Source organism: Loxodonta africana, chromosome 2 (genome assembly GCF_030014295.1).
Source record: "Loxodonta africana isolate mLoxAfr1 chromosome 2, mLoxAfr1.hap2, whole genome shotgun sequence".
NCBI lineage: Eukaryota > Metazoa > Chordata > Mammalia > Proboscidea > Elephantidae > Loxodonta > Loxodonta africana.
The window spans coordinates 176,807,711-176,834,884 of NC_087343.1; the positions used below are offsets into that span (position 1 = coordinate 176,807,711).

General features: G+C 41.0%; 1 long non-coding RNA gene across 3 annotated transcripts in view; it reads left to right on the plus strand.

Moving 5' to 3' along the window:
* LOC135229446 (uncharacterized) overlaps window positions 1–25,315 on the plus strand; it is a 111,440-nt gene extending 86,125 nt beyond the window's left edge. For 2 of the 3 annotated variants that reach the window (XR_010320154.1, XR_010320157.1), the window contains exon 4: window positions 17,296–25,315. This is a non-coding gene — a long non-coding RNA (uncharacterized LOC135229446). The remainder of the gene's footprint in view (window positions 1–17,295) is intronic. The other variant, XR_010320150.1, reaches the window with a different exon arrangement.
* Window positions 25,316–27,174: the final 1,859 nt, after the last annotated feature.

Genomic DNA, 27,174 nt, shown 5'->3' on the forward strand with positions numbered 1-27,174 from the left:
GAGAGAGAGACAGAGAGGTGGTTGGTAAGCAGAGTCCCTCCTGGTGTCTGTACTTCCTTTGAAACCCTGCAGACACTGTAACGACTGTCCTGGAATGTTGGACAGATTCTCGAAGTTAAGAATAAATTTGTGATATTTTGGAGCTGCCCAAAGAGAAAATAAATAAGTAAACCACATCAATAGTGAAGAGTTATATTTAAGGGAAGGTTCTTTGACTGAACTAGTTTAAATGTTAATTTTATTACTCAAGAGGCCACTTTGGAACTCCCTGTCATTATGGAACAATTAAATTGTAGTTCCTTATTATTTTTTACTGCCTTCCTAGGGTAATTAGTGACACATAATGTGAATTGCATCCCATTAATGAATAGATTTTTGAATGTGAGTGGGCAGAATCATTTATCTGGCTATCCAACAGGATGTTTTTCATCGGGCAAATCCGCTATAAAAGACCTCTTTGAAGTGTTAAAAAGCAAAGATGTCACCTTGAGGACTAAGGTGCACCTGACATGATATTTTCAATTGCCTCATATGCATCTAAAAGCTGGACAATGAATAAAGAAGACCAAAGAAGAATTGATGCCTTCGAATTATGGTGTTGGAAAAGAATATTGAATATACCATGGACTGCCAGAACAAATAAATCTGTCTCGGAAGAAGTACCACCAGGAAGCTCCTTAGAAGCTAGGATGGCGATATTTCATCTCATGTACCTGGGACAGGTTATCAGAAGCAACCAGTCCTGGAAAAGGACATCATGCTTGGTGAAGTAGAAAGTCATTTAAAAAGAAGACTCTCAATGAGATGGATTGACCCAGTGGCTGCAACAATGGGGTTAAACACAGCGAGAATCGTGAGGATGGTTCAGGACCAGGCAGTGTTTCATTCTATTATACACAGGGTTGCTATAAGTTGGAACTGACTCAACAGCACCTGACAACAACAACAACAACAACAAGACAAGGCCTGTGAGAGGAAGAAGGGTGGGCCCTTTCCAGAATAAACAGCCTCCACACACCTCCCTGTGTCCAGGGTTAGCCCTGGCAGTGCCTTATGTAAGACTGAGCCATCAAACTTTCAGGAAGGTATGATGGTTCTAAAAAAAAAAAAAAAATGATGGTTCTAGATCCCTCCAAATTGAACTCAAATTTGGCCATCAGAAATGAGTATTTTTTAGGAACAGAAGTTTCGAAACTGGAAGCAGGATATTGATATTCCTGAAGTCCTGGAGGCAGACAATTACTTGAAGGTTTGTCTTTTTGGTTTGTATAAACTACCATTTATGAAACATCCGGTATATGTCTGGCATGAGCCAATATGAATGGTTTATTTTACTCTCACAGTTACCCCACAGAATGAATGGACAGACAAATGAATGAGCAAACAACTAAATAAACAGTTGCCATTGAGTCAACTCCACCTCATGGTGTTTCAGAGTAGAACTGTGTCCCATAGGGTTTTCAATGGCTGTGATCTTTCAGAAGCAGATCACCAGGCCTTTTTTTTTTTTTCTGAAGTGACTCTAGGTGAATTTGAGCTGTGAAACTTTTGGTTAGTAGTCCAGTGCTTAACCATTTGTGAAAACCAGGGACTTCTGCTATTCCACGAGGTAGTTATAATTATCCCCATTTTATAGATGAGGAAAGATCAGGCTTCAAAACATGAGATCACACAGTAAACGACCTAAACCCAGGACTGGCTGAGCCCAAAGCCTGAGTTGCCAACCACTGCGCCACATTGCCTCTTGGTTGGATGCTCATGAGTTATGGTTCCACTGGTTTCTGGCCTTCACTCCCCCAACCATAGGAGCTCAAATCCATTCTAAGACTAAATGGGAAGCAGATGCCTCTGGGCTACTCCTCAGCTCTGCTCCCCAGTCTAGATTCCTTCCTCCATCCTTAGTTATAGAATAAAGGTGCTCGTTGATTCACTGAACATGACTTTACTGAGCACCCAGTATGTGCCAGGCATTCCTCTATGTGCTGAGTATAGAGTTGCAGCAGACATTGTTATTTGCCAGCCCCACCTTCTTTCTTTCTCATAGAACCCCAGTTCTATTTGGAGCAAGCATTTGTTTATCCCCAGTCAAGACTCATGATTGTTAAAGCTGATGCATCTTATTAGCCTTCCCAGCCTGCCTTGCAGCTGGAGGTTATGTGACCTCAGTTGGATGAGATGTAAGAGGAAGTAAGGGTGTGGGCCTTCTAGGGAAGCATCTTCTTTCTGGATAAAAAAGATGGATGTTATGAATGGGACCTGGATGGTGCTGCCTCATTTCCCCATTTCCTGCCTGGGGCTGTAGCTGAGGCTTGGGGCTGTAGCTGAGGCCTGGGGCTGGAGCAGATGTCTTGTGAGCAGGGACCAACAAGCCTGGGTATGAGCAGCCAACATGAAGATGCAGAGCAGAAAGCTGGAGAGCCTAGGGCCGGGATGGTTGCTGGAGAGCTGCCAGATCAACCCTGAGGCTGCTTGCCTCTGGGCTTCTCACTCCTTGTCATTAGCTGCCAGTGAGTTGGACGGATGGTGACCCCAGGCATAATAGAACGAAATGCTGCCCAGGCCTGCGCCATTCCCGTGTGGATTGCGGCTTGGACAGTTCTGATCCATAGGTTTTTCATTGGCTGATTTTTGGAAGTAGATCGCCAAGCCATTTTTTCTAGTCTGTCTTGGTTTGGAAGCTGTGCTGTAACCCGTTCAGAATTATAGCAACATGCAAGCCTACACTGACAGATGGGTGGTGGCTGTGAAAGAGATGCATTGGCTGGGAATCGAACCTGGCTCTCCCGCATGGAAGGCATGAATTCTACCACTGAACCATCGCTGGCCCCATGGGCTTCTCATTTAGCAAACAATAAATGCAGAATGGTTTAAAGCCCTCTTGGCTTTTTCGTCAGTTATTTCTGGCTGAAAGCTATCCTAACAGATAGCAGAATGGGGAGTAAACACAGCCTCTGCCCTCATGGAGCTTGGGGAGCTTGACAGAGAGGCTGGGAAGGACGGAGTTGCCAATTCGGGCAATACCTGGGCTCCGACTCAACCATCCTCTTTTGTTTCTTAGTGAAGAACAGCCCTCTTTGCACGCGATGCCTTTGCGCAACATTGTTAAACTGTCTCTATCCACTTTTAGCTTCTCGTTTCCCAGTGTAAATGTGATCAAGGAAGCAGCTGCTGTGAGGAGCCTGCAGGTCTGTGGCTGTGGTAGATTGCAAGCTCATTTAGAGAACGTGCAGGATCGATAATGATTTCAGTAACACCAGGGGCGAAGTGTTTGAAGCCAGAGACTGGAAGGAGTGATGGTACTGTTCTGATCATTTGGGCCAAGGGGGGAGGCTCTTTACTTCTCTCCTCCTTGACATAGGGAGAAGTCACCTCTTATTCTGCCTTTAGGGTTGCTAGGTCAGTCAGCCTGTTCATAGCTCTCTTTTCTCTCTGAGGCCGGATGTTCTGCTGAGAGACAGGCAGTAGGGAGTGGTGGTGAAGAGCTCCAGCTCAGGGAATCCAGACTCTGCCTCTCTACTTCCTGTGTGACCTTGGACAAGTTGCCCAGTGCGGCTGAGCCTTGATTTCTTTATCAGTACTCCGTTGGTAACCACAGTGAATAAGGCTTTTTTGGCCCTTAGCAGGCCTTCTGGGTCCCTGGGTGGTACAAAGTGTTTGCTCTTGGCCACTAACCAAAAGGTTGGTGGTTTGAACCTATCCAGTGGCACCATGGAAAAAAGGCCTGGTGATCTGCTTCCATAAAGTTTACAGTCAAGAAAACCCTATAAAGCGTAGATCTACTCTGTAACTGATGGGGCTCCCATGAGTTGGAGTCGGCTTGGCAACAGATTTGGTTTTTTGGTTTTAACTAGTCTCCCATCCATGTTAATTCCTTCCCTCTTCTTCAGCGCTTTTCAGAAACGTGGTCACCAAGGGCTAGAAGAGCAAGGAGATGAATTTGTAAAGTGCTTAGAAATGAAAACATCCTAAACACCAAGGGTCAGGGCAGAGTGGGGAGAGGGTCAGGAGTGCTGGGATGGTGGTGGTGTAATGTTAGTTGAAGTACAGACGTAAAACAAAACAAAACAAAAAAACCCCAACACAAAACAAAACCCAAAATATGTTGGGGGAGCAGTATCTAAGGCATACACAGAATACATAGGGAAAAACTTAGTTCTTTCTTGTTGCCTACCAGTAATTCTTTGTTTACTGGTAACCTCCAAGATCCTTCCCTGTGAGAAATGCCCTGCAGTGGGTTGAATGGTGGCCTCCAAAAGCTATGTCCATGTCATATCACTGGAACTTGTGAATGTAACCTTCTTTGGAAAAAGAGTCTTAGCAGATGTGATTAAGTGAAGGACCTTGAAATGCGATCATCCTGGATTATCCAAAAAAAAAGGAGGACCCTAAATCCAATGCAAGTGTCCTTATAAGAGACACACAGTCACAGAAGACAAGGCCAAATGAAGATGGAGGCAGAGGTTGGTGTGATACAGCCAATAAGAAAGCCTGGAGTCACTAGAAGCTGGAAGAGGCAAGGGCAGATTCTGCCTTAGAGCCTGGAGGGAGCACAGCCCTGCTGATACCTTGATTTCCAACTTCTGGCCTCGGAACTTGGAGAGTTTCCTGTTTTAAACCATCAAGTTTTGGTGATTTGTTATGGTAAACCAAGGAAACTAAATCTTGGCCCATGCAAAAAGGACTAAAGCACCCCCCAAAATATGACAGCCATAAATATATTTTTAATTATATTCAGAGTTTGAGTTTATTTTTATTTTTTAGTAGAGGGAACAGGTACCTCTATGTTGCTGAGAAGGATCCGTGGTGGTGCAATTGTTAATGTTCAGCTGCTCCAGGAGAGAAAAACCTGGTGATCTGCTGCCGTAAAGATTACAGCCAAGAAAACCCTACGGAAGAGTTTTACTGTGTCATATAGGGTTACTGTGAGTCAAAAACCGACTAGATTGCACCTAACAACAACAACACCAACAATCACAACATGTTGCTGGTGGACGTGTACCTTAGTAAAATACTTTAGAAGAACAATTTAGCAATATAAATTTAAAAATGTTCATCTCTTTTGCTTTAGAAATTACAGGTTTAGGAAATGATTCTAAAGAAACATAAATATGAGTAGGAGTGTGTTCATTCATTTATGTCAAGAAATTTGGAAGACAGCTACCTGGCCAAATGACTGGAAGAGATCCATATCTGTGCCCATTCCAAAGAAAGATGACCCAACAGAATGCAGAAATTATTGAACAATATCGTTAATATCATGCACAAGTAAAATTGTGTTGGAGATTATTCGAAAGCAGTTACAGCAATACATAGACTGGGAACTGCCAGAAATTCAAACCAGGTTCAGAAGAGAACATGGAACAAAGGGTATCATTGCCGATGTCAGACGGATCCTGGCTGAAAGCAGAGAATACCAGAAAGATGTTTACCTGTGTTTTATTGACTAAAGCAAAGGCATTCAACTATGTGGATCATAACAAATTATGGATAACATTGCAAAGAGTAGAAATTCCAGAGCACTTAATTGTGCTCGTGTGGAACCGGTGCATACATCTAGAGACCGTTGTTTGAACAGAACAAGGAAGGGGATACTGTGTGGTTTAAAATCAGAAAGATGTGCATCAGGATTGTATCCTTTCACTATACTTATTCAATTTGTACACCAAGCAAATAATCCAAGAAGCTGGAATATATGAAGAACAATGGGGCATCTAGATTGGAGGAAGACTCATTAACAACCTGTGATATGCAGATGACTCAACCTTGCTTGCTGAAAGTGAAGAGGACTTGAAGCACTTACTAATGAAGATCAAAGACCACAGCCTTCGTATGGATTGCACCTCAACATAAAGAAAACAAAAATCCTCATAACTGGACCAATAAGCAACATCATGATAAACAGAGATAATATTGAAGTTTTCAAGGAGTTCATTTTACTTGGATCCACAATCAACACCCATGGAAGCAGCAGTCAAGAAATCAAATACGTATTGCATTGGGCAAATCTCCAAAAGACCTTGTTCAAGTAAAGTATTAAAAAGCAAAGATGTCACTTTAAGGACTAAGGTGCACCTGATCCAAGCCATGACATGTTCAATTGCCTAATATTTATATAAAACCTGAATAGTGAATAAGACTGAAGAAAAATTGAAGCCTTTGAATTATGGTGTTGGTGAAGAAAATCGAATATACCACAGACTGCCAGAAGAACAAGCAAGTCTGTCTTGGAAGAAGTACAGCTAGAGTGCTCCTTGGAAGCATGGATGGTGAGACTTTGTCTCACATACTTTGGATGTGTTATCAGGAGGGACCAGTCCCTGGAGAAGCACATCATGCTTGGTAAGCTAGAGAGAGGGTCAGCAAAAAAGAGAAAGACTCTCAGTGAGATAGATTGACACAGTGGCTACAACAATGGACTCAAACATAGCAATGATTGTGAGGATGGCACAGGACCAGGCAGTGTTTCATTTTGTTGTACACAGGATCACTGCGAGTTGGAACTGACTTGATGGCACCTAACAACAACGTGGTCACCAAGGGGATATAAATGAAAAATTTAGTGCTATGATTTTTCCAACGATTTCTTAAATAAGTTATGACGAATCTGTACAACAGAATACCATGTTACCATTAAGAAAGATGGTTGTAGAACAATACTGAAAACCTGAGAAGTTCAAGGCTAATGCAGATGGGAAGCATGAAGACTCTGGAATTACACTACTGGGGTTTGAAATCTGCTTCTACCAGTTCCCTGGCTATAGACTTTGGACAAATACTAAGCTCTCTGTGTCTTAGATTTTTCATCTCAGAATGCGGGTTACAAAGGATAATTACTTTATGAGTTTGTTATAAAGGAGATAATGCTTGCAAAACACGTAGGACAGGGATAGGCACATGGTAAGTGCCTTATCTAACACTGAGAACTATGAAGATATGTTTTGAAAAAAAGAGGAGAGAAAAATACATATGCAAGGAAAAAAGATAGAATGGAATTTATGTATTTATTCAATACATATTTGGAGTCTCTGCGTGGTACACGTGGTTAATGTGTTTGGCTGCTAACCGAAAGTTTGGAGGTTTGAGCCCATCCAGGTGCACCTTGAAAGAAAAACCTGGCAATCTACTTCCAAAAAATTAGCCATTGAAAACCCATGAGTCCAAGTCTACTTGATGGGAACTGGTTTTTAGATTTTTTTCTATGCACAAGAAAGAAGATGGAATGGAATTTGTTTATTCAATACATATTTATTGAGTACCATCTATGCGTCAGGCCCTGGGGATACAATGGTGAACAAAAAGGAACACAAATATCTGTATACATAGGATTTACAGTCCAGAGAAGGAGCCCTAGTGGTGCAGTGGTTAAATGCTCGGTTGCTAACCAAAAGGTCGGTGGTTTGCACCCACCAGCAGCTCCACAGGAGAAACGTTACCACAAATTATGGATTCGAGCCGCCTGCCGCAAGCCAATAGTGAGACAGGAGGAGGTAAGCAGCAAGAGGGCTTTATTGAACACTGTGTTCAAGAGACAGAGGGGGCAAAGTTTCCCCCAGATTCTGTCTGCCCCAAGAGGGCTACAAAAGAGTTTTATAGGGAGAGGGTCAAAGTTTAGAAATTCCTGGGAATGTTGATTCTTCTTTGAGGGGGATGTAATGACGAAGTGACTTATTGTTGACGTCTTGCAGGCTTCTTTACGCCATCGTGGTTTTGGTCACTGGATGGGTCCGGGTTTTGCTCGATTATCTTGGGTGCTGATGGTATCGCTCATTGTTTTTGTCACCTCGGAGAGAAACATGGTTTAATCAATAAAAATCTTGATTACCTTGTTTTTCTACAATGGAATTTGTTTTTCTACAATGGAACAATCATGACACAGATTCCAGAGCAAATAATCAGTGTTTTTAAAGACTAAAGATTTTAATCACAGCTTACACAGCTAAACTAGAAAATATATTCTCTCTTATTTTAATACTAAAACAGTACAGAAAATGTATTTTCTCTACTTCAGAAAGATGTGGCAGCCTGCTGCTGTAAAGATTACAGCCTTGGAAAACCTCTGGAGCAGTTCTACTCTGTCCTATATGGTCACTATGGGTGGGGAACTGACTCGATGACAATGGGTTTTTGGACAGTTTAGAGAGGAAGTCCTGAAGCTTTCAAGAATTACCTGGAGTGCCTTTTAAAAGTGCAGATCCTGGGCAATCACCCCTAGAGGTCTGTGTTCTGCAGATCTGAGGTTAAACCAGGAGTCTTCATTTTGTATATATACACCAGGTAATTCTACCGCAGGCAATGGTGCTGCTGGCTGGAGGAGCGATTTCAATTTTTTTTGTTGTTTGTTTGCTTCCTTGTGCTTCGTAAATTTTCTGCTCTAAATAATGAGAATATTTTCTTTTGTAATTAGGGAAAAATAAACATTTTATATGTATCAATAGTCAGCAGCTGTGTCCCTCGCTCCTGTTCGCCTCCCCCCACTCCCAGTGCAATCCTCGTTTCTTCTGTGACAACAGGAGCACATCACAGACTCCAGATTAGAAAACGCCTCTGGGAATGGATGGTGGGGCTGTGATTCTTACAGAGCCGCGAAATCACAAAGGGAAGGTAGAAAATTCCTTGCCCAAATCATCTACTTTTGTTCGAATGCGCGTCGTGCTTCGGCCGGGCGCGTTTTTGTTCGAACGTGCTTGGACGGGGCGGCTCTTAGGCAAAGGGACCTCTTTAAGGATGCATTTCATTTGCTTTCTTTTTCCTGCAAATTCCCCTGACCTTGAGATTTTTCTGATGGCTCTAGTAATTGATGCAGTTTCCGGAGTCATCTGTATAGATACTCTGTCATCTGGAGGTAGGGTGAAAATCTCCACAGTCATCCTGTGCTTGTATCAGGTGAATTTATATTTTATGGTTTTTGGTCAGATTGATTTTTGCAAAACACCCTGGGGTGTTTTGCAAATAGGAAAGCTCTTGTAGTGTAGGTCGCTTGTTTGCATTTACAGGGAGAATAAAAAGAAGAAAATAAATTCTCTCTCTCTGCCGACAAACTCCATCTTCCCCAGGAGCGTGGTCGGGAAGGAGATGAAAGGCTTCCAACAGGAGAGAAAATTATAGACGGTGAGAACAAAGACCAGGGTGAGAAGCTGCCTGGGAAGCCTGATCTGCACTCAAATCATTGGCAGGTGTGGGCAGCAAGTTCACAAATACTGACTAGGTCTCACTAAAGAAACAGGTCATGATAAACAAAACTGCTATGATTAAAGACTTCAAAATCCCTGAACTCTGAGTGGGCTCTGTGGTCCTGGCTCTGAACACCCATTCTGGCTGGTCTGTTACATTCCACTCAATTTGGTTACATAATTTGAAAGACTTGGTTATATAACTGAATATCCCAAACTAAACCAAACCTAACCAAAACAGAACAAATCCACTTTTTCCATCAGTTGATTCTTTCAAAAATAATCCAAACTGGACAAACCTTGAATATAAAGTCTATTCTGAGCAATTATTCTATATGCATATAGGGAAACCATTTTGATTCCAGAAAAAGCAAATGGCTTGAAGAAGTTAGCTACAATGAGGCTTATAAAGAGGAGGGAGAAATATAGATCAACAACTGGCCAATCTTAACACGATTGAATTTTTGCCCCCCTCCCTTTTTATTGAAATCAACAGATATCAGGTCACAAAATGGCCTCTGGCTCTCCTCCCAGCCATACCTTTTTTGAAATTTAAATTTGGTAAGCCTGGCTTCCAACAGAAAAGAAAAGATTAGCAACTTTGGGGGAAATATATGCCACTGGCAGCAACAACCCTGGTCAGGAACTTCTTTACAGTGAATATTGGCTTCATGGGTAAGAAAACCCCAGAATCAAGGCAGAAGGTCTGCTATCAATTTTTCTATGACAGTTCTGATACCTGAAACACTCATTTTTAATGTGGTCTCTTTTGGTAAAAAAAAAATGCAGGGATAGTTAAGTATGAAACATTCATAGCACTACTTCTCACGGCTGAGCCCATGGCAGACATCACTAATCAATTATAGTACTCTCTCATGCTTTTTTCTCATGCTGAGGCCAGATGTCAGCACTAAACCAATTGCCCTCGAGTTGATTCTGACTCACGGGGACTGCATGTGTTTCAGAATAGAACCCTGCTCCACAGGGTTTTCAATGGCTGTGATCTTTTCGCAAGTAGATTGCTAAGCCTTTTTTCTGTAGTACCTCTGGGTGGAGTCAAAACACCAATCTTTTGGTTAGTGGCTGAGAGCTTAACTGTTTGTGCCACCCAGGGACTCCATGTCTGCCACCCAGGGACTCCATGTCAGCACTAGTGTCTAATAATCTCACTTTTAGTCTGGGGAACAACATTCTTTTGGGGTTGGTCTTGAACCTAGACAGACTGGGTGGTTAACCTAATTAGCAGAATTTGTAAGGCCTCCTTTACACCTCAACACTTTCGCCTTAAGCAACTCTGATTCCTGAATATCTTACCATTGTAATTATTCCTTTTGAATAAAAGACAGTTGACAAATAGCATCTGCACTGCCATGCTTACTGCAATTCCTAGTTTACTCTTGACAGTTGCCAGTAATAAACCACAGCACTTCTGATGAGCTCAGGTGGGACCTTAGAATGTTTCTCAGCACAGTTCTCCGTGCAGCCTCTAACCAATAGATGGGGATTTCCTATGGAACAGGAAGATATTTGCCAGTAATAGGTTATTTGAGGAGGAGGGAAGGCATATGCCATTAACCCCTGCTTATGAATTACAGTACTTCATCAGATTAGCCTCAGCCACTAGGAAATGGAGGGAACAAAGTCAAGTATGGGGGCAGGGGGTGGCATCAGTGGTTCAGGTGGTAGTATTCTTGCTTTCCATAAGGGAGACCCAGGTTCGATTCCAGGCCAATGCACCTCCAGAGCACCACTATCCATCTGTCAGTGTAGGCTTGTGTGTTGCTATGATGCTGAGAAGGTTTCAGTGGCACTGATAGACTGAGACAGACTAGGAAGAAAGGCCTGGTGATCTAGTCCCCAAAAATCAACCAGTAAAAACCCTATGGATCACAACTGTCTGATTCCGTATGCATTTTAACCTACTTGGCAACAACTAAAAACAATAACAAGGTCAAGTATAAACTCTTCAGTCTAATATTTAAGGCCCTCTATGTCTGTCCTCAGTTTCTGCTTCTAACCAAACAGCATAAATCCACACAGACAAGCCTTTTCACTGTTTATCTGTTTGCCTTGCTTCCATACATATTATCCTTTCATATTTTGGGTCTCTGCTCACTCAGTTTTGCCCACCTGAAACGCTCTCCCTCCTTTCCGTTCCTCCAAATCTTACCATCCTTTAAGGCTTAGTTCATGGTCCATCTCTTTTACCAAAGTCTTTTCTAAATTTCAGCAGTGATTTCTCTGTGGTCTAAGTTTTCAGGGCAGTTACAATCCATTCTACTAACTTGGCCTAGAATATTTTCCCCTGGAATGTTTGTTCCCTTTTAATGTCAATGTGTTTTGATTCTTTAACCACTAGACTATAAATGTTGCCTGGCAGAGGCTGGGCCTTCCTCTTTCTTGGTTGTTTGGTTGGTCTTTGAAGGTATAAGTTGTGCAAGAACCATTTGTCTGCTCAGGGGAGATGGGAGGAGGAGATGCTGATGGGGGTATCTTGGTTATCTAGTGTTGCCATAACAGAGATACCCCAAGTAGATGGCTTCAACAAAAAGAAATTTATTCTCTCACAGTCTAGTAGGCTAGAAGTCCAAATTCAGGGGAAGGCTTTCTCTCTCTGTCGGCCGTAGAGGAAGGTCCTTGTCATCAAACTTACTATGGACTAGGAGCTTCTCCCCACAGGGATCCCGGTCCAAAGGATGCAATATTTTCTTGGCTCTTGTTTCTTGGTAGTATGAGGTCCCCATGTCTCTCTGCTCACTTCTCTCTTCTATATGTCAAAAGAGATTGCCTTAAAACGAATCTAATTCTGTAGATTGAATCCTGCCTCATTAACATACCTGTTAATAATCTCATCTCAGGAGCATCATAGAGATAGAATTTGCAACATGTAGGGAAATCACATCAGATGACAAAATGATGGGTAATCACACAATACTAGGAATCATGGCCCAACCAAGTCGACAGATATTTTGGGGGGCACAACTCAATTCATGACAGAGGGGAAATCGAAGCCCTACTTCATCTGCACCCCAGTCCTGTTGAAGCTCCTATTTGTTTCCATTTGAGATATTTTATTTTATTGTGGTGAAAATATGCATAACAAAACATACGCCATGTCAACAATTTCTACGAGTACAATTCAATGACATTGATTACTTTCTTCAAATTGTACAACCATTCTCCCTATCCTTTTCCAAATCCTTCCAACACCATTAACATAAACTCAGTGCCCCCTATGCAAGAGCTTCCTCTTTCCCCTTTCCTCCCACCCGTAGTAACCTCTAATAATTTTTGGTTTCTATATATTTGCTTATTTTATATACGTGAGATCATACAATATTTAAGCTTTTGTGACTGACTTATTGCACTCAGCATGATGTTTTCAAGGTTCATTCATGTGGTGGCATGCATCAGGGCTTTATTTCTCTTTATGGCTGATAGTATACCATTGTGTGTATGTACCATACTTTGTTTATCCATTTATCTGTTTAAGGACACTTCAGTTGTTTCCACCTTTTGGCTATTGTGAAAAATGTTGCTGTGAGCATTATTGTCCATTTGAGACTTTTTAAGAGGCATTCAAAACATAGGCTAGGCTGTCTGAGGAACTTTTCCCAAGAAAATCAAATGTAGCTTTGAGAGATAACTTTAAAAGGATGAACTGGAAGGGCTGTAGCCATGGAAACTGCAAACCCCAGGTAGTGGGCTAGAGCACTGAAGTGTATCTCACTTCTCTTTGATTGTTCCTTTCCTAGTAGGAAGTTATGAAGACATAAAATATTCTAAATCATTTAATCCTCAGTCCTGACGTTAGGGAAGAGTTACATTTGATCTAAGCAACTAGTTTCGCTGTCACTCTGCCCTGTTCAGAATCAGGCATCGAACAGAGTAAATAGAGCTTATTTTGTATATTTGAAGTATTTCTTAATACGATTTAAAAAATAAAGCTTTATTTTACATTCACAGATGAATAACAGAAATCAGACTTAATATTTGCTGAGTTAAAAAAATTTCCAAATTATGTAGCGATGTTTGTCTAAATTATTTTCTTCAAATACAATGTGTACATATTTATTTTTTATTTCATTTAGGGAATAAATAACATAAATTCATAAAATATTTTGGTACAGGAGTCACTGAACGTACAAATGATCAGTTCTCATGATGTTGGAAACTAAGACGGAAGTTGTTAAGAACAGAAATTTGAATGGAGAAAATGAAACCCAAAGTGCAAGGGTATTGGCCCAGGCCCAGGCTTTGATGACACAACTTGAAAACGTTAGGTATAGACTTTCTTCCACATCCTAACATGTTTACATCCTGGTTCCATAACTAGTTGGTAAATTCCACGATATTGGAGATCCTGTGTCTAGCTCAGGCAGTTAGTCCCTGATTACCCATGTGACCGTGTTGAGTCCCACAGTCCTCATGTACAAGATGAAGAGATTAGATGAGCTGTGGTTTTCAAATGATGCCCTGCAGTATCCCAGGGTTCTGAGCAAGAGTTCTCTGTGGAGAGCAAGATGGCGGGTCTGCATGTACCACCGCCTTCAACTAGAGCGGCTCTGGTTAACCTTTTGTTTTGTACTACAATTTAGATTTGGTATGGGAAAAAATGGACTAGATGATCTCTAAGTTATTGTTCAGCTTTAAAAAATTTGAATTCTGAGCTCAGCTTTTATTTCAGTGGCTAGTTTAATGAACACCAAAAGACTTAGCAAGTTTTTTGAGTATAACAATAAAAGTCAGGAAAAATTTTATGGACAGTAGTTAACATTTACTGGCTACCTACAATGTGCTAAATGCTTTATAGTTATTATATCATTTATTTCTCACAACAGCCCTATGAGGTAGATTCTACTATAATCTTCATTTTACAGATAGAGAAACTTGGGTTTTTAAGCAACTGGGACAGGGCTGCACTGATATCTATCTATCTATCTGTCTGTCTGCTGTCTGCCTATCTATGTATCATCTATCTATCTATCTAGTCTATCATCTATCAATCATCTGTCATCTGCCTATCATCTATCGGTTTATCAATCAATCTTTCTACTGTGGTAAATATATATGTAACAAATTGTTTGCCTTTTCAACATTCTTCACATGTACAACTCAGTAAAATTAGTTATATTTATCACGTTGTTCAAGGAGCCCTGGTGGCTCATCAGTTAAGTGGTTGGCTGCTAACCAAAAGGTTGGTGGTTCAAGCCCACTTAGCTGCTCCATGGAAGAAACACTTGGCAATCTGCTTCTGTAAACATAACTGCCAAGAGAACCCTCTGGGGTGTTTCTACTCTGTCCCGTGTGGTCACTATGAGTTGAAATTAACTCTATTGCACCCAACAACAACATCATGTTGTTCAACCATTATATTATCATTATCCATTTCCAGATTTTCCTGTCACCCTTAACAGAAGCTCATTGTTTCCTAAGCAGCGAGTCCCCCTTTTCCCCTTCTTCCCACCTGCGCCTGGTAACTACTATTAAACTTTGATCTCTATATACTTGCCTATCCTAGGTATTTGATGTAAGTGAAATCATATAATATTTGTCCCTTTGCGATTGACTTATTTAACTCAGCATAATGTTTTCAAGGTTGTTTCAAGTACCATGTAAGCATCAATATCATTTTGAAATTATTTACAACGTAGTCATATTCCAGACTATGGTTCTACTTTCAAAACTTATGTGTACAATTACAGTTTCTCCTTTAGCTCCCTATGCCCCCTCCATCCAACGGTTCAGTAGTCCATCTGACTCAAAATTTTAAGTAGTCCCTGGGAGAAAATAGAAGAAGACTTCCTAGATTTGTGCCTTTGGGGCACAGAAGTGGATGAAATGACCCCATGAGGTTAATTTCAAAGTTTCTCATTCTATTTTCTCTTACAGAAATGGCCAAAATGCCTATTGCATCCAGGGCCATATTTTTTAATTGTTTTCTGTCTTCAGCACCCTTTGGCCTCTAATAGTCCCCCTCTTCTGGAAACTGAGTGCGAAATAATGCCCTACCACATGGGATTTAGATGGGAATTATGGAGGTAGGTGGTGAAGATTGAGTATATTACATCTGAATTCTTCCTCCTGTGGTAGGGCATTATTTAACCAATGTTTCCAACATGTTCTCTGAAAGTAGGAGGAGGAACAAAGAGAGCATCTGGGGTTTACAGGAGATTTGGAAAACAACCTTAGATAAGTCCTCCTGTGAATCAGTATTATCATTTCTTGGGCGTATATAGAAGGAGTAGAATTGTTGAGTGGTAGGGTTGCTACATTTTAAACATTGACACAATGTCTTCTAGAATGGCCTTACTATTTTTTACCTTGAGGGTTCCATTCCCCTCATATCCTGACCCAAAGATCTGATGGGTTTAAAAAGGTTTTTCATCATCATTTTAATTTGCTTTTCTCTGATTATCTTTATCAAAAGATTATCTTTCTCTTCCAAGAAACCATGAGCTCCCAGAAGCCATGGCATGATCATCTGTGAATTCCTGGCCTGTTTTACCCAGTAGGACCTTGTTAAAAATCTACAGAATTGAATGTGACTCAGATTGGTGCCAGGCTTTTCCCTCAGCTGAGGATTCAGGTGTTCCAGAAACAAGCTCTTTCTTGAAATTTCTTAATGTTGGAAGCATCTGCGCCTAGCTAGAGTCTGCCGGGACTGAAATCAGGATAATGAGTAGAATATTCATTTGTTTTTTTAAAATTAGAGAACTGGTGAACCTCAAGGACTCAAAGAGAAATGGTTAGCTTGATGAAGCAGGTTCTATGTGGTAAACTCTATTTGCTCTTTTGTGTTATCCATCTTGTCACACTCTTGGCTGCTCACTCTTATTTAATCTGTTAGAAATTCTTGCCAAGGCCAGCCATGTAAAATCATTGAGTCTTCCCCCATCCCATCCTATCTCTATAAAAACAAACCAACTCCATTGCCAATGAGTTGATTCCAACTTATTGCCCCATAGAGTTTCTAAGTAGTGCCTGGTGGATTTGAACTCTTGACCTTTTGGTTAGCAGCCATAGCACTTAACCACTATGCTACCAAGGTTTCCATCCTATCTCTATGCCAGTGGTTTTTTAAGCACTTTGGGATCGTGTGTCCCATTGGGAATTCAGCGAAATGTACAGGCCCTTTCTCCAGAAAACATGAATGAACAAAATTTCGCATACAATCTAATTCATTTATTTATGTATGCGTGTGCTCAGTCACTTATTCATTCACTTATTCATTTATTGGTAACTGCTGTGATCCAGATATTGTGTTAGCTGAGGAGGACTAATGCATGCTTATCCCTACACTCAAGGAGCTGGTAGTCTAATGGGGTAAATAGGCCGTCCCAGCACGCTGTGTTGGATGCTATTGCAGAGGTAGATAGAGGTGCTGGGGGAGTGTGTAGGAAAAGTAACTAACTTGGTGCTGGTGGAGGTGTTATGGCAGACCTCCTGGCGAGAGATTCTGGAACTCCGTGTAGAAAAGAAGAGGTGCTTTTGATGAAGCAATGTGTTGTTTTCACATGGACATAGTTCTGAGTACTAAGGACTTCTGAAGACCTTAGGCCCTAGGAAACTAACATCTAGAGGCCCCATCTAACATCCTATCAAACATATTAAAGTGTTTTATATGTATTTTTTTTTTTTTGCAGAATGAATTTTTTTTTAATGAATTTTAAAATTTTGCTTTGTAAATTATTTGGCTACTTATCGTTTCTTTTATATTAGTTATTATTTCTTTTTTTGGGGGGGCAATCATCTAACGGAGTGGTTTTCATATTTAAGCATGTATCAGAATTTCCTGAAAGGCAAGTTGAAACAGATCAGTGGGCCCTAAACCCAGAGTTTCTAATTCAGTAGGTCTGAGGGGTAGTCCAAGAGTTTCATTTCTAACAAGCTCTTAGGTGACGCTGATCTTGCTATTTGGGGGACCACATTGTGTGAATCCCTGTCTGTATACTCGGGAATTCTTGTGGAGAGAATATAACTTACAAACTGTTTTTAAATGTGATAAAAATTATATGAATATAAAATCTAATAACTGAGATGACATATTTCGTAGAAAACATTTATTAGTTGCAATTATGCCATTTTCTTTTTATATTTTGTCATTAATTTTTTTTTTTTTCAGGTCTTGTGGTAGGCAGAATAATGGTCCTACAAAGAAGTCCACATCCTAATCCCTGAAACCTGTGACTGTGTTACCTTTCATGGTAAAAAGGACTTTGCACCTGTGATTAAGGATCTTGGGATGGGAAAATTACTCTAGGTTATTGGGGTGGGCCTGATGTAATCACAAGGGCCATTATAAGAGGGACACAGGAGGATCACAGCCAGAAGACAAGATGTAAGGACAGAAGCAGAAGTCAGAGAGGACAAAGATTCTAAGATGCTGACTTTGAAGATGGACGAAGGCGCCAGGAGCCAAGGAATGTGGGTGGCCTCTAGAAGCTGGAATGGGCGAGGAAACGGATTCTCCCTGAGAGCCTCCAGAAGGAACCTTGATTTTAGCCAGGTGAAACTCCTTTTGGATTTCTGACCTCCAGAACTATAAGGTAATAAATATGTGTTGCTTTAATGCACTAAGTTTATGGTAATTTGTTATAACAGCCATAGGAAACTAATCCAAGTGTCTAATATTTTCAACCACCTATCTGTCAGTTTTTCATACTGGGCTGGCTTGTATGTTGCTGTGATACTGGAAGTTATGCCACTGGTATTTCAAATACCAGCAAGGTCACCCATGGTAGACAGGTTTCAATGGAGCTTCCAGACTAATACAGACTAGGAAGAAAGGCCTGGTGATCTCCTTCTGAAAATTAGCCAGTGAAAACCGTATGGATCACAACAGAACATTGTCTGACTTACTTGCCCTGCATCAGTTAATGTTGCAGAGGAGGACATCGTGTTTGATGAAGTCGAGGGCCAGCGAGGGTGAGGGAGACCCTTGGTGAGATGGATTGGCACAATAGCAGCAATGATAGACTTGAACATGCTATCGGTTCTGAGGATGACACAGGACTGGACAACATTTTGCTCTGTTGTACGTAGGGTCACCATAAGTTAGAGTTCACTTGTTGGTACCTATGAATCGACCGATCAATCAGTTGATTGATCAATCAATTTATTATCTACCTAACATTTTTAAAGGCTCCTGAAAAGCTTATAGGCTTTAATCACTGTTCCTAAATCATTGATGGCAGGAATAATCTTGCCCAAAACTTCTAGGTTTGCCTCATTAAAAAAATAAAAGGTCAAATAGCATCCCACTGTGTGGATGGACTGTAACTTAACTAATCATACTGCAATCAATAAGCTATACACTATTTGTTTTTGTTTTCCTTCTATAAGCAAAGCTCCAGCGTGCATCCTTCTACACCAAGGGTTTACAACCCTGGTTGTACATTAGAAACACTTGTAAAACCAGTTGCCTTCAAGTTGGTTGCAACTCAGGGTGACCTACAGAGTAGAACTGTATTCTGTAGGGTTTTCAATGGCTGATTTTTTCAGAAGTAGATCACCAGGCCTGTTTTCTGAGATGTCTCTGGGTGGGCTCAAACTGCCAATCTTTTGCTTAGCAGCTGAGCTTGTTAACTGTTTTCACCACCCAGGGACTCCAGAATCACCTGTAGAGCTTTTAAAATGTTCTTACACACGGGCCCTACTACCAGACATTCTGATTTTATTGGTCTGAGCGCTTTCTTGGCACAAGCATTTTTAAAGCTCTCCAGATGATTGCAATGGGCAGCCAGGGCTGAGGGCCACTGTCCTACATGCACCTTTGACCACTTGTGCTGTGTCTTATCTAGTCCAGAACATCCCCTTGCTATCTGACATTAACCCGGAAGCAGGCTCTTGTCATTATCTTTTTAATGAATGATGTTGAAATGACCTTCCCTATAGTCTATGCTCTTACAGCCTTGGCAGTGGCGAAAACTGCCCCATAGTTTCCCTCTTCTGTAAAACATGTGCACTCATACCCTCCCCCAGCAGAGATGTTTGTCTTTTAATTGCCAGGGAGGAGGGAAACAGAACATTAAAAAGACAAGCTTCATTGAAGGGATCAGGATGGTAGCTCATTCCTTATCCTTAATAGAGTCTCTGAGTTAGTTGTTTTCATTATGTAAATTCTGGCATTGAAGAAATAGTCAGTGTTGAAAGATTAGGACAGATTAATAAGTGAAAAGAAAAATATATAACCATCTTTTTTCTATTTAATGAAGAATAATGAGAATCAAGTCCAATCATTTTAATCAACAGCAGTGTTCAAGTGCAAATGTTATATTCTGAGTTTGAGAAACTGAATGACTAGTGACAGATGCAGAGAATTTTTTTGTCACTGTTGTATATACTCAGAGGCAGATGTGACTCTATGATCCAAGCCCAAAAAAGCGGGGGATATTCAAAGTATTTCACAGCTGGGGCAGTGTGGACACTGGGACAGGCCAGTACACTGCTCCGGTCCATTCTATTGGTCCTGCAAATACGTTTGATGCAGGGTATTAAGGTTCCCCTGCTCTCACAAAGCTACTCCACTTGCCTCTCACCTTGGCTAGATTCCACCAGACACTCCAGTCAAGATTTTATCTTTCCTGGGAGGTAGGGTGTGCGTATATGTGTGTGACATTAGCTCTTCAGTCATTTTTAGCTTTGGCCTTGGTTACTTTATAGTTTATAACATAAGCAGATTCCTCATTTGGATGGTGCCCAGATGGATGGAATATGGGATAGGTCCGTGTTGATGGGGAGAGAGAAAATTAAGGACTGTGGGCTCCTGCCTGGGGAGAACAGTCCTCCCTCCTGAAGTGCTATAGTTAGAGATAGGGATGGGATGGCATGAAATGAGAAAGGACCTGAAGATCAGACTGGCCTATTATTACCATTATGCCAAGTAATTAACCTTACCAGAGGATAGTAGGTCTGGAAGGAATTTTAAAACCCAAAAAACAAAAACACCAAATCAGTTGCCATTGAGTCAAATCTGACTCAAAGTGACCTCATAGTCTATCAGAGTAGAACTGTGCTCCATAAGGTTTTCAGTGCCTGTGACATTTTGGAAGTAGATACCCAGGTTTTTGGGTGGATTCAAACCTCCCATCTTTCAGTTAGTAGCTGAGAGCTTAGCTGTTTACACCACAAAAGAACTTGGAAGGAACTGTCACAGTCATTGATTTTACCTGTTCTCAGAGAGGGAAATTGACTTGGCAAGGCCACACAGCTATTTAGCTTGGCAAAGTAGAAAGAACTTTAGTGTTGGAACTGGGTTGAAGATCTGGCTCTATTTCTAATAAGATGTGGCTCTTTCACTCTCCTTGAGACTTAGATTTTCTCAACTGCCAAATGGGGATAACTTTCCCACAGAGTGTCAAAGAGTAAATTAAAAAAAAAAAAAAAAATGACTCCCATACAAAAGAGAATGAATGTGTGTCAAAGATTTTATTCAACTAATGAATGAATGAATTAATCAGTAAGATGGTACAGCTGGCTCAAAACAGAATTTGAAGAAAAGAGACTTATATAGTAAGTCAAAGGAATGCTGAAATGACTGCTAAAAGATACAGGGCAAGGTAATAGTAATCTTTGGGACAGAAATCTGCAAGTTAACACATAACTTCACAATGCTTATTCTTTAATCAAGTAGTGAATATCAAAATCAAACAAAGGAGGATTCTACTTGATAAATAATTCTTTGATGAGCCTGTTAATGGATGGCATCGGAAGGGCCTGCATACATCCCTTATTTTATTTCCAAGTTTTGTATTATTTTTCTTAGTAAGGGTTAATATGAGGATGTGATGAAAAAAATCTAATGAAGTGTCCCTCTAATGTTATCGTTCAGAAGGAAAATATGCTCCTGGACTTTTCTGGGCTCTTGATTCTTAAAGGGTGCCTGAATGGCACAAATGGGGTTGCACTCGACTGCTAACCTAAAGGTGAGTGGTTCGAACCCACCTAGTGGTACTGTGAGAGCTAGGCCTGGCTATCTGCTTCAATTAAGATAACAGGCGGGAAAACCTTCTGGAGCAGTTCTTCTCTGTAACGCTTGGGGTCGCCATGAGTTGGAGTCAACTCTACAGTAACTTTTTTTTTTCTTTCTATTTTTAAAGACTCCATCCATCTACATACCTCCCATGTACATGCTGCAGGAAGAAGTTGTCCTTGGAAGGAAAAAGTCTATCAATCCTCCAGATATCAATTAGCCAAACTGCTGAGTATTTGAAATCCTAGGCTCAGGGGGGCCTATTCTTTGCTTGAAGCCAAAATAAACAGATCCTTGTCAGTTTAGCCAAGGAACAGTAGAAATAAGCCAAAGGTTTAAAGTCTTTGGAGCAGAAGGCCTATTGAGTTGGAGGTGTAGGCTGGGCAATGAGAGCTATACTCTTCTTTTCCTTAGTGGGGTGTGGTGCCCCAAATCATCTCACTTCCTTTCTTTCTCACCTCAGTGGCCAAATCTGGCCACATACCTTGGTGATTCTCCAACCAAGTTCAGTCCATGGCCATGAGATCTGGTCAGGGCTGACTCAGCCTCAGCCATGGTTCTCATGAGGAAGCCTATTTTTGAATTTGCTTCTGTTTGCATTTCAAACAGGTTAATTATTTGTTTAAAAAACAGGCTATCTCTTGATCTTAGGCTGGCAGTAACCCCACTGAAAGAGTATTCGGAAATACCACATATATTTGTATTTCCCATGGCTCATGACCCTGATCTGAACCATCTGGCTACTCTCTTGAACACACATGCAGAGATGGAGAAGAGATTTCCATAAATTAACCTCAGCTTCTAGCAGGGCTGTTATTGACCATATTGTGAAGTCTGCCTTTAACCTGGTTAGATATCCCCAACCCCATCGAATGCTCAGGGTCTTCTACCTCCTAGTTACTCTTCAAAACTTACACATGGTGATAAAGACTCCATTCATTCGTGCCAAGGAGTAAATAGATTTTAGTTTTTTTAATCGTCCTAGAGATTTAGTTTTTAAGAAATGTATTTTTTTTTCAACATATAACAAAAGTTATTGTTCATTAATAAGATTTTGGGAAATACAGAATTGTATTAAGAAGAAAATTTAAATCACATGTAATACCACTATACAGAGGTAACAAATGTTAACATTTGGCTGTATTTTCTTCCAGACACACACACACTTAAATAAATTGAGATTTTACTGTGCTAATTATTTTAAATTGAGGTTGAAGCCAGCAAAGCTACAATTTCATATAAGAATCAGGGGCTTGCACAGACTTTTTGTTTATGGTAGAGTAGGGGGAGTAAAAGGTGGTGGAAATGGGCAGTGGGAGCTTACAGAGGTACCTCCTTTAAAAGAAACGATCCTCTGGCCACTTGTTGGGTTGGTAGAGATGGCTTCTTAGATAGAAGATTTTTGGAGCTCTTGATGTTACTGTATGTGCAGGGAGTAGCAGAATCTAAGGTATTGTTTTTCCCGTTTAAGAATGTATGTGTTCCACACAACCAAATACTTAGAGGGACAAAGTTGCAGGGGTGGGGGTCTAGGGACCATGATTTTGGGGGACATCTAGGTCAACTGGAATAACAAAGTTTATTAAGAAAACGTTCTGGTTCCCACTTCAGTGAGTGGCATCTGGGGTCTTGAAATCTTTCAAGTGGCCATCTAAGATGCACCAATTTGTCCCAACCCACCTGGAGCAAAGGAGAATGAAGAACACCAAAGACACAAGGAAAATATTAGCCTAAGAGACAAAAGGGCCCCATAAACTAGAGAACCCATCAGCCTGAGGCCAGGAGAACTAGATGGTAACCAGCTACCACCAATGACTGACCTGACAGGGAACACAACAGATAGTCCCTGGCAGAGCAGGAGAAAAAAAAGTGTGGTGCAGAACTCAAATTCATGTAAAAAGACTAAACTTAATGGTCTGATTGAGACTAGAAGAATGCCAGGAGACATGGCCCCCAGACTCTCTGTTAACCTAGAATGAAAGCCATTCCTGAAGCTGACTCTTTAGACAAAGATTAGACTGGACTATAAAACATAAAATAATACTCGTGAAGAGTGTGCTTCTTAATTCAAGTAGATACATGAGACTAAATGGACAGCTTCTGTTGGGAGACAGGATGAGAGGGCAGAAAAGGGTAGGAGCTGATTGAATGGACACAGAAAACCTGGGTTGAAAGGAGGAGTATGCTGTCACATTATAGGAATTGCAACTAAGGTCACATAATAATATGTGTATAAATTTTTCTATTAGAAATTAACTTGAGATATGGACTTTCACTTAAAGCATGTACACACACACACACACACGAAAGAATGTATGTGTTCCAGCCTTCAAAGCTTTGTATGTGACATCAATGCTCACCAAGTTACCAAAGGTAAAACTTGATTCTCACATTTTCTCACTTCTTACATTCTGAAGGTTCTACCTTTAAATGTATCCTGACTCTGATCACTTCTCACCATCTTCACCATTACCACCTTGATCCAAGTCTCCATCATTTTCACCTGTATGAGTTCAATTAATACTGTAGTCAAAGTTCGTTGATATCCCTTTAGTGAACATTTGGTACCAACTTGAATGTGAGCATGTATTATCATACCAAAAAAGAAAAAGAAAAAGAAAAACAACCCCTTTGCCATCAAGTTGATTCCAACTCATAGTGACTCTATAGGACAAAGTAGAACTGCCCCATAAGGTTTCCAAGGAGTGGCTGCTGGATTTGAACTGCCCACCTTTTGGTTGGCAGTGGTAGCTCTTAACCACTACACCACACTGGGACTCCATAGTCTATCCCATTTTATCTAGGAAGAACCTGAGGTTCGGAGAGGTTGATTTGTCCAAGGTCACACAGTTGATAAGAGGACTGCAGCTTCAAACCTTGACTGTCTTACTCCAGAAGTCACTACCTCAGACTGCTTCCTTCAGCCACTTAGAGACTGGGACCACCCAGTTCTTGACAATGCGTTAGAAGAAAAGAACTTAAAGTGTAACTTCCCCACCAGCAGAATTTGCATTTCGCCCCCACTCTTCTCTTTTCTTCTGCCCAAGTCAACTTATTCTGTAAGACCTAACTCATTTTTTATCTTCTCAGTGAAACTTGTTCCATTCATCCCATTTCCTATCTTTTTTAAATTGTGGTGAATATATTTATACATATATTTGCCATTTCAACACTTTTTAACATGTACAATTCACTGATATTATGTTCATCATGTTGTGCAAATATAACTAATATTTGTTTCCAATTTTTTCCATCACCTTTAACAAAATCTTGGTGACCCCAAGAAAGGACTCCCTCTTTCCCCTTCTCTAGCACCTCGGTGGACTTTAAGACAAAAAGGAGTGAATCTCTGATAGAGGAATGGAAAGTTCTGGGATGTCTCTTTGTCTTCATGCTAAGGAGTCAGACTGCCCAAGTTGGATTCTCAGCTTCCTTGCTTAGTAGCTAGAGACCTTAGGCTGATCTCTCAATTTTGATAGCCTTCATTTCCCAATATGTAAATAAGGGTGATGATAAAATACTACCTACCTTATGAACATGGGTATGAAGATTGATTAAGATAACAGACATAGAGCACTTGCCTAGAGCCAAGGCAGATGGTAAGTGCTCCTGGTAAACTAAAATGCAAGTATCCTAGAAGACCTTTGCTGTGACCCCAAAGAATATAATAAGGAAAGTGAGAATTTGAATTGTTGACAGTATGGGCTGGAAAGGAAGCATAGAAAAATCATAGTGTATTTTCAAAAATTGTCTGGAAAAGCAAAGACAGAGAGTGGCATTCCCCTTTACCTCACAAACCCGTACATCCCATCCCCATATACTATTCACTGTTGAGATCTTCTGTGACCAGAAGGAAAAAAGTCTTTGAGTAAGATTTTATCTTTACTAATTGAGTCAAACAAGTGCTCTTTGTAAATCCAAATAAACACATAATACATTAAGGACTTAGAATCCTGTTTTATTTTTCTTTTCTGGGTCACTGTACTTGAAGCAGTAGAAACCAGATAAGTAGGCATCCACTCAATAAATAGGCGTCCACTAGAAGGAACAATACAAGGGTGCCCAGCCTTTCATTGGCTGAAATAATAGCATATCAAAAGCCTGATTCTCTACTTGGGGACAAAACACAAAGGAATAATTTAAGTTGTCAATTTAACAAAAGAAAAGAGATCTGCACCTCCAACATGGCTCATTTTCTGTCTCAATGGTATCATCCAATCATTAGAAGAGCTGGAGAATTTGGCACATGGGAGCGGATTATTGGTTTTAGTGGTGCTGCAGGGGCTGGAATCCCTGGGTGGCAAGTGCGGATAATCTCTGTAGTTCTACAATCATAGCAATAGGAGGGATGGTGGAGAGCACAGGTGCAGATGCAGGAGCGAAAACAGAAGGTGGGAGCCTGTGGAAGTTCTCATCTGATTGCTTCTATTTTCTTAATGATTTAGGGAAGCAAAGTCAATGCTGAAAATGGGGGGTAGAAAATGTGGTTTGGAAAGAGGAAAAGGCACAAAAGAGTCATCTAGGAGGGTAGGAGAGTGAATGGATGAGCATTAGGGGCCACTTGAGGTTCATGGTCATGACTTTACCATGACCCTATTGATGTGGTTATGTTTTCCTTGGGTCACTTTCACCTCTCAGCGTACAGGTGCAGAGCACAGAGGCATGGCTTTAGTGGAGGAAGGTGTGTTTTAGCCAAGGGAAAATGACAAAATGAGAAGAGGCAAGGGGATTTGGCAAGAAGGATTGATTATAACAATGCACTAGGGAAAGCTGGAAAATGAGTAAGGAAGTCTGAAGGATTGACACATTTGAACTATGATATTGGTGAAGAATATTGGATATACCATGGATTGCCAGAAGAATGAACAAATTTGTCTTGGAAGAAGTAGGCTTCTTAGAAGCAAGGATGGAGAGACTTTTTCTCACATACTCTGGACATGTTATCAGGAGGGACAAGTCCCTGGAGAAGGACATCATGCTTGGTAAAGTAGGTCAGTAAAAAAGAAGAAGACCCTCAACAAGATGGATTGACACAGTGGCTGAAACAATGGTCTTAAACACAGCAATGACTATGAGGATGGTGTAGGACTGGGCAGTGTTTTGTTCTGTTGTACACGGAATTGCTACGAGTCAGAACTGGCTCTAGAGCACCTAACAACAACATAGAATCAGAGCCGTGTAAAGAAGTAAGTGAGGGTATGGAGATGGGTTGATGGTGAGGGACAGTGGAAGGGGTAGTTCAAGGATCACAGGCCACTGTGGAGTTGAAGAATTGTAGGAGTCAGGATACTAGAGGGAGCAAGTAGGAAGTGTGGGAGTGATGGTTGGAGAATGAGAGTGCTTGGAACTGAGATTTTGGAGGGGTTTTTGTTATTGGTAATGAGAAAGTCTAGGATCTGGGGTGAGAATACAGTGGCTGAATAGAGACAGAGAGCAAGCTCATTGAAGGTGTGAAAATCAAGGAAAGAAGTGAACAGGGTATTGGAAGGATTAACAATGTAGTAATTGAAAAATCACCAAAAATTAGACAGAACCGGTATTGGAGAGCGTTGGAATTGACTCAACAGTAGCTAACAACAACAACATTTATGTGTTTAATCTATGCCTGTGTGAGCAACCACACATACACGTTGTTTAAAACCAAAAACCAAACCTGTTGCTGTCAAGTTGATTCCAACCCATAGTGACCCTATAGGACAGAGTAGAACTGCCCCATGAAGAGTTTCCAAGGAGCGGCCAGTGGATTCGAACTACTGACCTTTCGGTTAGCTGCTGTAGCTCTTAACCACTGCGCCACCAGGGCTCCATATGTTGTTTATATGATGCCAAATAGGAAGTTGATGAAATTGTTCCATCTCAGTTTTTTTGTTTCTGGACTCATAAAACACTGAAGATTTAAGGCAAAGACCAGCGTGGTAAGTGGCTTGGGGAAGAGATCTGAAGACCCCTAGTGGTTAGGAGTCTTTACAGAGACAGGGACCTGAATTTGACTCCTAGGTTGTCGCTTACCAGTTTATGTCCTAGGACAAA